Raw genomic sequence first — 11,980 nt, 5'->3', positions numbered from 1 at the left:
GTTCCCTGAAAGGGGAACAATAAATGTTAATTACCTACAGGTTGTGTTGGCTCCAGGTTTTTGGCCTACATTGAATAAAAGCAAGCAGCTCCAGCTTCTCGGGACTGTTCTCTGGCCACTAGAGCCAGGCAGTCACCTAGTTGCTCTTATGCTGCATACCTGTGTCTGAGTACTCATTTCTTCCATCAGCAAGGGTCTGTAGGACAGACCTGGCATTGCTCTGTTGCCCAGGCTGGAGTGCTGTGGCATGATCTTGGCTCATTGCAACCTCTCCCTCCTGGTTTCAAGTGATTCTCATGCCTCAGCCTCCCAAGTAGCTGGAATTACAGGCATATGCCACCACGCCCAGGTCATTTTTGTATTTTTAGCAGATACATGGTTTTGCTACGTTGGCCAGGCTGGTCTCAAACTCCTGGCCTCAAGTGATCCGCCCACTTTGGCCTTCCAAAGTGCTGGGAGTACAGGTGTGAGTCACCACCCCCGGCCCATCCTCCTAATCTCTATCTCCATGAGTTCGATTGTTTTAATTTTCGGCTTCCACAAATAAGTGAGAACATGAAAAATTTGTCTTTCTGTGCCTGGCTTATTTTACTTAACATAATGATTGAGGAGGCTCTATTACTATCTTCAACTTATAGACAAGGGAGCCTGAGCTTTGAGAAAGAAATGAACACTTCCATAGACACATAGCCAATAAAATGGGAGAGCAGAGGTTCCGCCCTGGAATCCCCTTCAGAGCTAGAGTCCTTAACACTTGCTCTGCACAGCTCAGCCATCAGCCTTCCAGTATGTGGGATACCCTTTTAAATGTCTGAATTTTTAGTGTTCAGTTAGAAGGGATGAAATGACTCAAACGACCATCAAAGAAATTGACAACCAAAAGTAATCATGACTACGGCGCTATCTTACAAGTCTCCAAGTGTCTAGAAAAGCTTCCGCAATTATTTTACTCTTTACTCTGTCATCCCAAACACAGTGTTGCTGTTGCACAGAGCTGTTTACTGCCTGGAACATCCTGGGCACTCAACCTGACCATGCTTGTAGTGATGTACATGTCTGCAGGGCACAGCCTGACCGATTCCATTAAACACACTCGCTCCTTTGTTGCCAGCCTTGATGCTCAGATGTACTCCCTACCTCTTCCTCAGACCCATCCCTCTCTGCACTAGGCAGCATTACCTTCCCAGCACAGTGTCTGCGGATGAACACTATTGGAATAGTCCATATCCTTGGTAAGAAGCCAAAAGAAACAGTAGCTAAACTAAGTTGAATAATGTCCCCCTATCCAAATTTCATGTCCATCTGGAACCTCAGAATGTGACTTTATTTAGAAATAGGATCTTTGTAGGTATAATTAGTTGAGGTGAGGTTATACTGGATTAGGGTGAACCCTACTTTTGAACCTCAGAGTGTGACTTTATTTAGAAATAGGATCTTTGTAGGTATAATTAGCTGAGGTGAAGTTATACTGGATTAGGGTGAACCCTACTCCAGTGACTGTCCATTCTTATAATAAGAGAAAACAGAGACACAGACACACAGGGAGAACACCATCCATGTGACAATGAAGACAGAGACTGGAGTAATCCAGCTACAAGCCAAGACATGCCAAGGATTGTTAGCAACACCAGAAGCTAGGAAGAAGTGAGAAAGGATCCTTCCCTAGAGCCTTCAGAGAGAACATAACCCCTGTCAATGCCTTGATTTCAAGTCCAGCCTCCAGAACTGTGACAGAATACATTTCTATTGTCTTGAGCAATCAATTTTGTGGTAATTTGGTATGGTAGCTCAAGGAAATTAACATAGTACCCATTGGTCAGAACTTGGCAGTACACCTGTGAAGAACTTTGTGGTACCCTCATGTGCCATGCACATAAATCAGTGCTGCACTGGATTGAGATCACCATTAAGAATGCATTAAGAGGCTCGGAGCGGTGGCTCACACCTGTAATCTCAGCACTTTGGGAGGCCGACACAGGTGAATCATCTGAGGTCAGGAGTTTGAGCCCAGCCTAGCCAACATGGTGAAACCCCATCTCTATAAAAATACAAAAATTAGCTGGGTATGATGGCAGGTGCCTGTAATCCCAGCTACTCAAGAGGCTGAGGTAGAGGTTTCAGTGAGCTGAGATCACGCCATTGCACTCCAGCCTGGGCAACTGACGGAGACTCCATCTCAAAAACAAACAAACAAACAAACAAAAAAACGCACCAAAAAACCCAAAAAAGAATGCATTAAGGAGAGGCATAAAAATGATACATCTGGGGGGATCTTTGGAGATAATGTAGTTCAGCCAGCTTATTTTAAAGATGTGGAGAGTAAAGTCCAGGTAGGGCAAGGGGCTTCTCCAAAGTCACATGGCTATTTGATTGCAGGCCCCACATAGGTTTGGTTCATACTGGATCCTCTGTAACCTGGAATCCTGCTTGGCACCTAGCAGGTGCTCAATAAACATTTGTTGACTAAATGAATGAACAGAATGCAAATACACTATCTCTAGCTCAGGATTCCTTCAAATAATGTTCTCATGATACTTGCTAAGAGTAAAATTAACATTACTTAGTTTAAGTTGGCAATCACTTTTCTTTACATACTCAGGCTAATACCTACCAGCTACAAATTGATTTCATTTTGTTGAAAATGTGAAGACTTCTTGGAGACTTAGCCAGAGAAAATGTCTAATATTGAAGCATAATGTTTTGTAGTTTTCCCTTTACCATGTAAAAAGGACTTTCTTGTCCTATTTGGACATTCCTCTTAATTGCTGAGTTTCCTAAAATAAAGTGCCACCTAAAATTAACTAATATTATACCAATCCATTGACTGTAGTTACATTTAGCCTCAGCACTTGAAGATAAATTTTGACTGGTTGTTCACAAGGATAAAGGCAACATAACTAATAGCTACCATTTATTTGGCAACTATGATATGTCAGATATTCATTAAGCACTTTGTTATATTATCACAAATCTTCACAATAAAGATTAATAACTTTTACAGTATTGATTTTTCCCTTGCTGTCCAATAAGGCAGCCACTAGCCTTCTAAGAAGCTTTTTGGAGGCTGACATTAGCAGTGATATGTTCATGGTTTGGCAAACATATAGGAGGATGCTCTTCAGAGTTTTGAAACTTTGAAGAACTTATCTTGCAGATAAAGTCCTTCAAGTGTGCAGTGACATATCTCCAGAGATGTTTGTAAAAGCAAAAGATTGGAAACAAACATCCAAAATGTCCATCAAGAGGGGTTGGCTAAAGGGTACATTCCATTACAAGAATGCCAGCAAGTCACTCAAAAGACTCAAAAGAATGAGGCAGATCTATGGGTACTGGTATGTAAAAATGTCCAAGATATAGGATCTGCAGAGTACAGTCATATTTGTATAAAAATACAATTATATAGAATGTATATAGGAAGTGAGGTGGGAAGTAAAGATGGTATATTATTTGTGTAAAATGAAGACAGTTAGGGAGCATATATATAGAAAGGAAGGAAGGAAGGGAGGGAGAAAATTCCTGGAAGGAAGCATAAAATACTGAATATATGGGTAGTATAACTAGGGAGCCGGAGGTGGGAGGCAAAGAGTGTTTCTTTTTTAACCTAAAAACCTTCTACACTGTTCATATTTTTAAACAATGTGCATGGATTACATTTATAATTTAAAACTGAACTGAGTTATTTAAAAATAATAAGAATTTAGAGGGTATGTGACTTGTCATTAATATCCCTGGGGGCTGCAAAGAGACCACAAAGAAACTACCCAAGCTTATTTCTGCACTGATGCTCAGAAATTTTTAAGAAGTTGGCTCTTAGCATAATGTATACTGATACATGAAAGCTCAGGTTAATAACATGCTCAGAATAGACCAGGGATAGCAGCACTGAACACATTCAAAGTGGAGTTGGCCAAGCTGTTAGAGGAAAGATATTCCAGAGAGCAAATGTTGGGCAGATGGATGGTGCAAGATGTTTCCCAAAATGTTACCAAGTCTCAAAAGGATACAGAAAAATGTAATATGTAACATGAATTCTTAATTTGCAAGGGGCCTCTTTTTCTCTTAAGGAAACATTCATTTCCAAATACTCTCTCCTGACTTGGTGCTAATGTGTGAGCCACTAGATAGTAAGCTATACAATCACAGAGTGATCCTAATGTTTACTGATTGCTTTCTCTGAGCCTGGCATTTTAGCCCTCACAACAACCTGACGAGATAGGATTTTCACAAATAAGTGAAGTGGTAAAAGTAATAAAAACTTGTCTAAGGTCACTTGGTGAGCAAGTGGGGGAGTCCTCCTTCGACCCTCCTACCTGCTAATAAGGTATATGCATTTCAGCATTCTAGAGAGGTGAGGGTCCCCGGGCATCATCTTAGTCTACTAGTAGTGGCTAAGGTGAGCCTAGGACTCAGGTGTCCATTCCCAGTGCGACTTCTTTTACCCTAACCATCTTCCCCTTAGATCTCCCAGTATGTATATAGGTGTCTTGGACAATGTTGAGTGGAATTTAATTGAGGATATTACATGTCCAGTAATGTAACAGAACTCCAATAATGAGGTTCCTTTCTGAAACTGGCATTCCCCTAACCTGAATACCCACTTTCATGTTTGCCCTTTTCCCATGTCCTTGAGCACCACTTGTTAGTTCCATAGTCTATGAAAGGTGGGTTACTGAGGCACCACTTACTTTAACTTCATCTAAACCAAAAATATATATGAAAGTAAAGGTTCGTTATTTAGCCTTCTTCTAACACATATTTTGAAGTGTAACACTGATCATGTCACTCCTCTCTTTAAAACCATTTAATTTGTTCTTAGAATGAAGATAAATTCCTAGCCTCAACTTATGAGGGGGCTCTGCAATTGGCTCTGGCCATCTCTGAAATATCGGGAGCCATGCTGGTCTTCTTTTGTCTGCTCAAATGCACCTGCACCTTGGCTTTTATCTTTTACGGCCTTTGTACATGCTTTTACATCTGCCTGGAACATTCTTCCCCTGAGCATCTCCTTCACAGCAATCAGCTAAAAGACTGCTTCTTTGCAGAGACCTTCTGCAAGACCCTGGGTAGACATTTGAGTCTCTTGTAACGTTCATACTTACTTGATCATGACATGTCTTCCCCAGGAGATTCTGGCCTCCAGAAGGACAGGGACTACCACATTTATCACTCTGGGTTTAGCTGTCAGCAACCAGCCTGGCATGTGCTAGGTGCCCTATTAATAGTTGTTGATTAAATAAATGAGAGGAGAGGAAAACCTATACAACACACGTAAGAGAGCTTAGAAAGCCTAACAGTTTTACATATCTATGATTGCAGAGCTTCTCACTATTTTATACCCAGACATAATAACATTGTTTATAATGATGTCACCGAGTTATTGACAACAGCTCTGTTCAGTATGTTGCCAGAGAAGGTTGTACTGAAATTCGTTGGAAAACTACTTCTGTTAAAATGTTCAAATTGAAAAATGTCTTCTTCCAATGGGAATATTAACTATCTGAAAAAACAAAACATTTAGCAAAATACCTATTGATGCCAGATAAAATGTTACTGTATTTGAATTAATGTAAGCTGTATTTATAAATTTTTATATTGCAGATGGGTACATTTTATTTTTCTCCACTTTACTCAGTCCCCAGGAGGTTCACGGATAAGAAAATAAATGAAGCCTGGTATGGTGACTCATGCCTGTAATCCCAGCTTTTTGGGAGGCTGAGGTGGGGAGATCAACTGAGGTCCAGCCTGGCCAACATGGTGAAACCCTGTCTCTACTAAAAATATAAAAATCAGTGAGGTGTGGTGGTGGGTTCCTGTAATCCCAGCTACTTGGGAGGCTGAGGCACTAGAATCACTTGAACTGGGAGGAGGAGGTTGTAGTGAGCCAAGATCATGCTACTGCACTCTAGCCTGGGTGAGAGAGTAAGACTCTGTCTCAAAAAAAAAAAAAAAAAAAAAAAAAAAGGGCCGGACACGGTGGCTTACCTCTGTAATCCCAGGACTTTGGGAGGCCAAGGTGGGTGGATCACAAGGTCAGGAGATCGAGACCATCTTGGCCAATGTGATGAAACCCCGTCTCTACTAAAATACAAACAAACAAACAAAAACAAAACAAAACAAAAAACCATTAGCTGGGTGTGGTGGCATGTGCCTGTAATCTTAGCTACTTGGGAGGCTGAGGCAGGCGAATCGCTTGAACCCAGGAGGCGGAGGTTGCAATGAGCTGAGATCGCACCATTGTACTCCAGCCTGGTGACAGAGCAAGACTCAGTCTCAAAAAAAAAAAAACAAAACAAACAAACAAAAAACAAAAAAAGAAAAAAAACAGAAAGAAAATAAATGAACTTCTTTCTCCATTAGCTTGTCATTACCATTTTCAAATGGCTTGCCCATAAATTCCAATATTTTTCTCAAAATAAAGTGGTAAAATCTTCAGTCTTTTATTTTCTTACCCACTTCCTTTGTGTTCCAGAATAGCCAAGTAGATTACCTTCATCTTCATCAAGTAAAAAGGTACATTGAAGCCTAGATGCTAAATGATTTCCTTAATGTCACGTAATTTATCAGTATTGACCCATCCACTACATCTGATGATGCAACAAGTATTTAGTGATTGCCACCTTGGTGCCAGGCTCTGTTTTAGCTGCGGGGAATATAAGATAGGTAAGGTCTCTGTTTTAATGGAGCTCATGTTTTAGATGGGGGAAATAGAGAATAAACAATAAATTAAAAAATTAATATCAAATACTGACAAATACTATGATAAAAATAAAGGAAAAAAGAAAAAGAGGGTATTAAACCCTCATCCTAACCCCAACCTAGGAACACCTACTTTAGTATGGTCAGGGAGGCCTCTAATGGTGATAAGTAAGCTGAGATCTGAATTCTGAATGCTCAGAAACATCTGGGGAAGATCATTCTAGGCAGACGGGCAGCATGAAAAAGGTGGGGTTTTTTGGTTTGTTTTTGTTGTTTTTTGAAATGGAGTCTTGCTCTGTCTCCAGGCTGGAGGGCAGTGGCGCGATCTCCGCTCACTGCAACCTCCGCCTCCTGGGTTCAGGCAATTCTCCTGCCTCAGCCTCCTTAGTAGCTGGGACTACTAAGTCCATGGTGCATGCCACCATGCCCAGCTTTTGTATTTTTTAGTAGAGATGGGGTTTCACCATGTTGGCCAGGATGGTCTCGATCTCTTGACCTCGTGATTCTCCCACCTTGGCCTCCCAAAGTGCTGGGATTACAGGTGTGAGCCACTATGCCCAGCCCTGAAAAAGGTTTTAAGGTGGGAGCAGACTTAGTGTGTGTCTTAGAGGAACAGCAAAGAGGCCAGGGTGGCTGGGATATAATGGGTGAGGTGGAGAGTGGTGGGCAATGAGTTTGAACCCATAGGAGAGAGCCAGTTCATATTAGCAGCCTGTAGGCCATGGCAAGGAGGATGGATTTTCTTCTGAATTTTTTTTTCAGTGAGGATAAATACTGTGACATGACATGATTTATTACTTTGACAATTCATTCCGGTGGCAGTGTGGGGAATGGATGACCTGGGGACAAAAGTGGAAGCAGGAAGCTCAGTAAGGACCATCAAATGGTACATGTGGGAGATGGCAGGGTCTTGGGCTAGGATGATATCAGTGGAGGTAGGGAGAAATGGATAGATTGCGTATGTTTTTTGAAGTGAGACAACAGGACTTGGGGACGTAACAGATGTGGAGAGTAAAGCAAATAGAGTCAAAGATGATGCTTTTGCTTGAGCAAACGAAATGATGGTGTCATTTACTGAGAGAAGACAGCACGGGTGATAAAGGAAAGGAATAAAGAATTCTATATTTGACATACTAATTTTGAGATGCCATGAGATGTCTGGCCAAGTGGAGATGTCAAGTAGGAAGGGATTAGATCTACAAGTCTGAAAGGCTACATTTGGAGCTGCAATATACCTTTGGGAGTTATCAGTGTGAGGATGGCATTTAAAACTTTGGAAGTAGGTAATGCCACCAAGGAAGAGTGCTATGGAGAAGGGGTGGCCATACCTCCCAAGCCTTCATTCTTAATTCTCACATCAACTGATGGACATAGTCATAGATCACAGGATAAGTTCACTCCTTCTGTTCCATTAAATGCAGCAAACATTGTCTTTTCTGTATGAAAGGTGCCCTAAGATACAGAAGCTACAAAAATAGGTGCTAATATATTATGCCATCTGTCAAGTTGCTAAAAAATTGGTAAGGAGAGAAAATTCTAATGGAAAAGGTAGAATACGTTAACGTATTTGCAAGGGAGTGGGGAGGATCTTCAAAAGATAAATTTGGTAAGATAGGATCAGAACAGATCTTGGAGCGTCAAAGAATTAGATTTTTCCTGCTTACAGAACAGGGCACCATTGAAGATTTCTGATTTCCATGATCCCATTAACACTTTTCCTTCTGCATCCATGAATAATTCATCCTTCCATGTCTAGCCCAAATCTCACCTAGTCCATAAAGCATTGCCTATTCTCTGCTCACATACTCTTTTCATCTTTAAGTCCTCCTGTACTTATTATCTAGTGCTAATCCATTTAGCACTTGATACACCGACTCTTTCAGATGGTTTATGACAGGAACATCTTATTTTCTCAACGGGTCTGTAAATTCCTTCTAGGCAGGATCTGACTTAAATCCATAGCTCGGGCTCACGGCTAGGAACACAAGCCCTCAAATAATCCCTGTTGCGATAAGTATCGCCTCTTCAGGGAATTCTTTTCTGACCTAGATGAAGCTCTTTTGTTCTAGGCGTCTACAGAATAATTTCCTTTAGCACACTGCTCAGTTTTAAACTATACACTCCATATGTCACTATGTGAATTGGATCTGCTTTCCCATAGGATGTAAGTCCCCAAAGAGCAGAGATCATGTTTAGTTTTGCTTGCGGTTAGTGTTCCCAGTTTGGGTGCAACAAACATCTGCTAAAAATTAAATGAATATGCGTGAGCTTAGGTGTTCAAAGGATGAAAGGGCTTTAGAAGAGTGACCTCAGGAATGGTCCAATTGTCTGCTTACAGTTTCTGAAAGACTGAAATCCACAATGAAAAACTGCTACATGAGTGGGAGTGTCTTCTGATGAACTCCCTTCTGTTTACGGACAAACTATTTCCCAGAGGGTGGCCTTCTATCTGAATGAGGCCCCTTAAAGGCTGATTTATCATCACTTAGGACACTTGAGTCCTCCCTACGGCATAGCTGAGTTGGAGGCAGAGTGTTCCCAACTGTCAGGAAGAATAAGCATGCTGGCAGCAGCCTCAGATCCTCTAGGCAGATGGAGTGACATATGTGTATTTACATATATATATTTCCTAATCAATAGGTTCCAGCAAAAACATGAAAACTCAAGAAAATGATTGGAATTTAAGGGACTCTGAAGGAGTTTAATTCCTTAAAGAAAATTAGGGCCAGGTGCAGTGGCTCATGCCTATAATCTCAGCACTTAGAGAGGCCGAGGCGGGTGGATCACTTGAGGTCTGGAGTTTGAGACCAGCCTGTCTCTGCTAAAAATACAAAAATTAGCTGGGCGTGGTGGTATGCACCTATAGTCCCAGCCACCCAGGAGGCTGAGGCAGGAGGATCGTTTGAACTGGGGAGGTCAAGGTTGCAATAAGCCAAGATCGCGCCATTGCACTCCAGTCTGGGCGACAGAGCAAGACTCCATCTCAAAAAAAAAAAAAAAAAAAAAAAAAGGAAATCAGTGCGATTTTTTTTTTTAAGCTGCCGATGACTTTAGGAATAAAAACTAAGAGTATGCTTGAATGATCAAACTTTCCCCACCAAATATGTAAATCTTCTTTTCCAAATTAGGTACTTCTAGCATTTCTTCTAAGAAATGCATTTCCCGGGCCAGCCAAAAGGAGCTTTGAAATCTTCTAACTGTATTTTTGCCCCCCTGCCTGCTTCTGTGACTGTCTCCCTTCACTAGACACACAGGCCTACTTCTTCTGTTTCTCCAACAGGCCGACCTTGCCATTGCTCTTTCCTCTGCCTGGAGTACCCCTCCTAACTTTTGAATGTCTTGGTCCTCATAATTTGGGTCTCAGCACAATGCCCTTTTTGAAGGTGGTTTTCTGACCCCAGTGAATAGATATACACTGCCAGTCACTCTCTGTCACTGTGGAGTCCCTGGCTCATGGAAGAACACTTGGCATATAGCAGGTGGTCAGTAAATACCTGTTAATGAACAAATAGGTTAAGAAGAGCCAATTATGTCCCAGCAGAATCTGATACCCTGTCTGCTGTTTGAGCTACGTGTACTGGAGACAACAGAAATGACGACTTGAAGATTTAGCTTAGCACTTTCTTGTTTTGTGCATGCATGTGATCATCTTCAAGGAACATGGTTTGCAGTTTTATCCACCACAGAACCACATTTTGCTCCTGTCATTCATGTGAAGCTGACCTTGTCACACACTGCTTGTTGCCCACAACCTCCCTTTTTCCTCCTTTCTTAATTACAGAAGCCCAAACTTTGTGACAATGTGTCCAGTTAAAAATACACACACTCCTCTCCGCAGGCTTTCTTACAGTACAGCAGGTAGCCACATCTCCTAGTTCTGGCTGCTGCACAGCAGAAGCTGGGTGAGGCTTCGAGAAAGCTATCACTTTCTCGATAAAAAGGTACAAACTCAGCTGCTGTGTCCTGTGTCCTTTGTCCTTTGACCTTCTACCCTTCTCCCTGTCTGGAATGTAGACGCGATGCTGAAGGTAAAAGAGTCATCCTATGTAGCAGGTGCTGTCAGTGCTCTGCCCATCATTTGTTGACACTCACCATTCTATTTACCACAGGCTTCCTGTTGAAAACTCCTGTTCTCTACCTGAGGGTTTTTGCTAGCTGCAGAATCATGCTGAGCCTGTAGATTGCAGCCTGAAAGTGCCGGGGGTTAGTGACCTTGGGAGCGGCCTTTAACTAATGACAGATGGTAGTTGGGGGATAAATATCCCAGCTCTTTGGCCTTGAGGTGGGATAACTCTGAGGCATGAGCTACATACACCTGGGGCAGAAAGAGCTCCCTGAGGTCCCCGGTGGGACTGAACACTAGTTGCCCACAGCAGTAACCCACTCATTAACACACCCTGTGTGCGCTTTCTTCCTTTGCCTGTCTCACTTCCCTATTTCCCTACCTTCCTGGGATCACTTCCCAAATAAACTACCTGCATGTGAATCCTTTTCTCAGGAACTCCTTCTGGGGGAACCCAAACTAAGACATCTTGTGACCTTGAGGATGAAAGCCACATGCTAAGGACAAGAGTGGTCTAGAAAGAGCCTAGTCCCTCATGCCAGTTCTTACACCCCCGCACCAGCCTTGGACTGCCTATCTCTGGATTTGAGAAAAATAAATCTCTTAGCTATTACGATAAGCCACCACAATCAGGTTTCTATGGCATGCAGCCAAATGCAATTCGGAGAGGTGTGGAGGAATTTTTAGTTGACTACAAATGCAAATATAGTCACCAGTTGGACAAGGCCAAGGCTACTAACAAAGCTGACACCAGCTGCAAAACTAGCCCATTACAGTGTGGTAGATCAGAGCTAACACAGTGTTGCTTACCGGTTGCTATATTTAATCCTTGTGTTAATTCTGTGAGGTAGACATTATCAATTCCATTTTACTGAAGCCGAGAAAGGCTGAAGCCCTTGTCCGTGGTTACAAGGCTAGGGGTGAAATCAGGATTTAAAGTCCAGCAATCTTTTGCCATAGGGAGATAAAGGCTAGATTTTCATTCTAAGGAGTCTGTGGCATTTAAGTAATGAGTCTCACCTCCCATCTGTTGCCTTTGCGTTCTCCTAACCTTGTGCTTTTCCATGCCTGTTAACCATCACCACTCTTCATCCCGATGGGACTGCTGACTTTTGCTTCTACCAGAGCTAACCCTCCTGCCTGCCAAATCTCACCATAAACTACACACTATAATCACAAGCTCTTTTAAAATGTACCAAATCCTCTTATCTTTTTTTCTCA

This window comes from Macaca mulatta, chromosome 6 (genome assembly GCF_049350105.2).
Source record: "Macaca mulatta isolate MMU2019108-1 chromosome 6, T2T-MMU8v2.0, whole genome shotgun sequence".
In the NCBI taxonomy this organism is placed as follows: domain Eukaryota; kingdom Metazoa; phylum Chordata; class Mammalia; order Primates; family Cercopithecidae; genus Macaca; species Macaca mulatta.
This window is presented reverse-complemented; position numbering follows the sequence as displayed.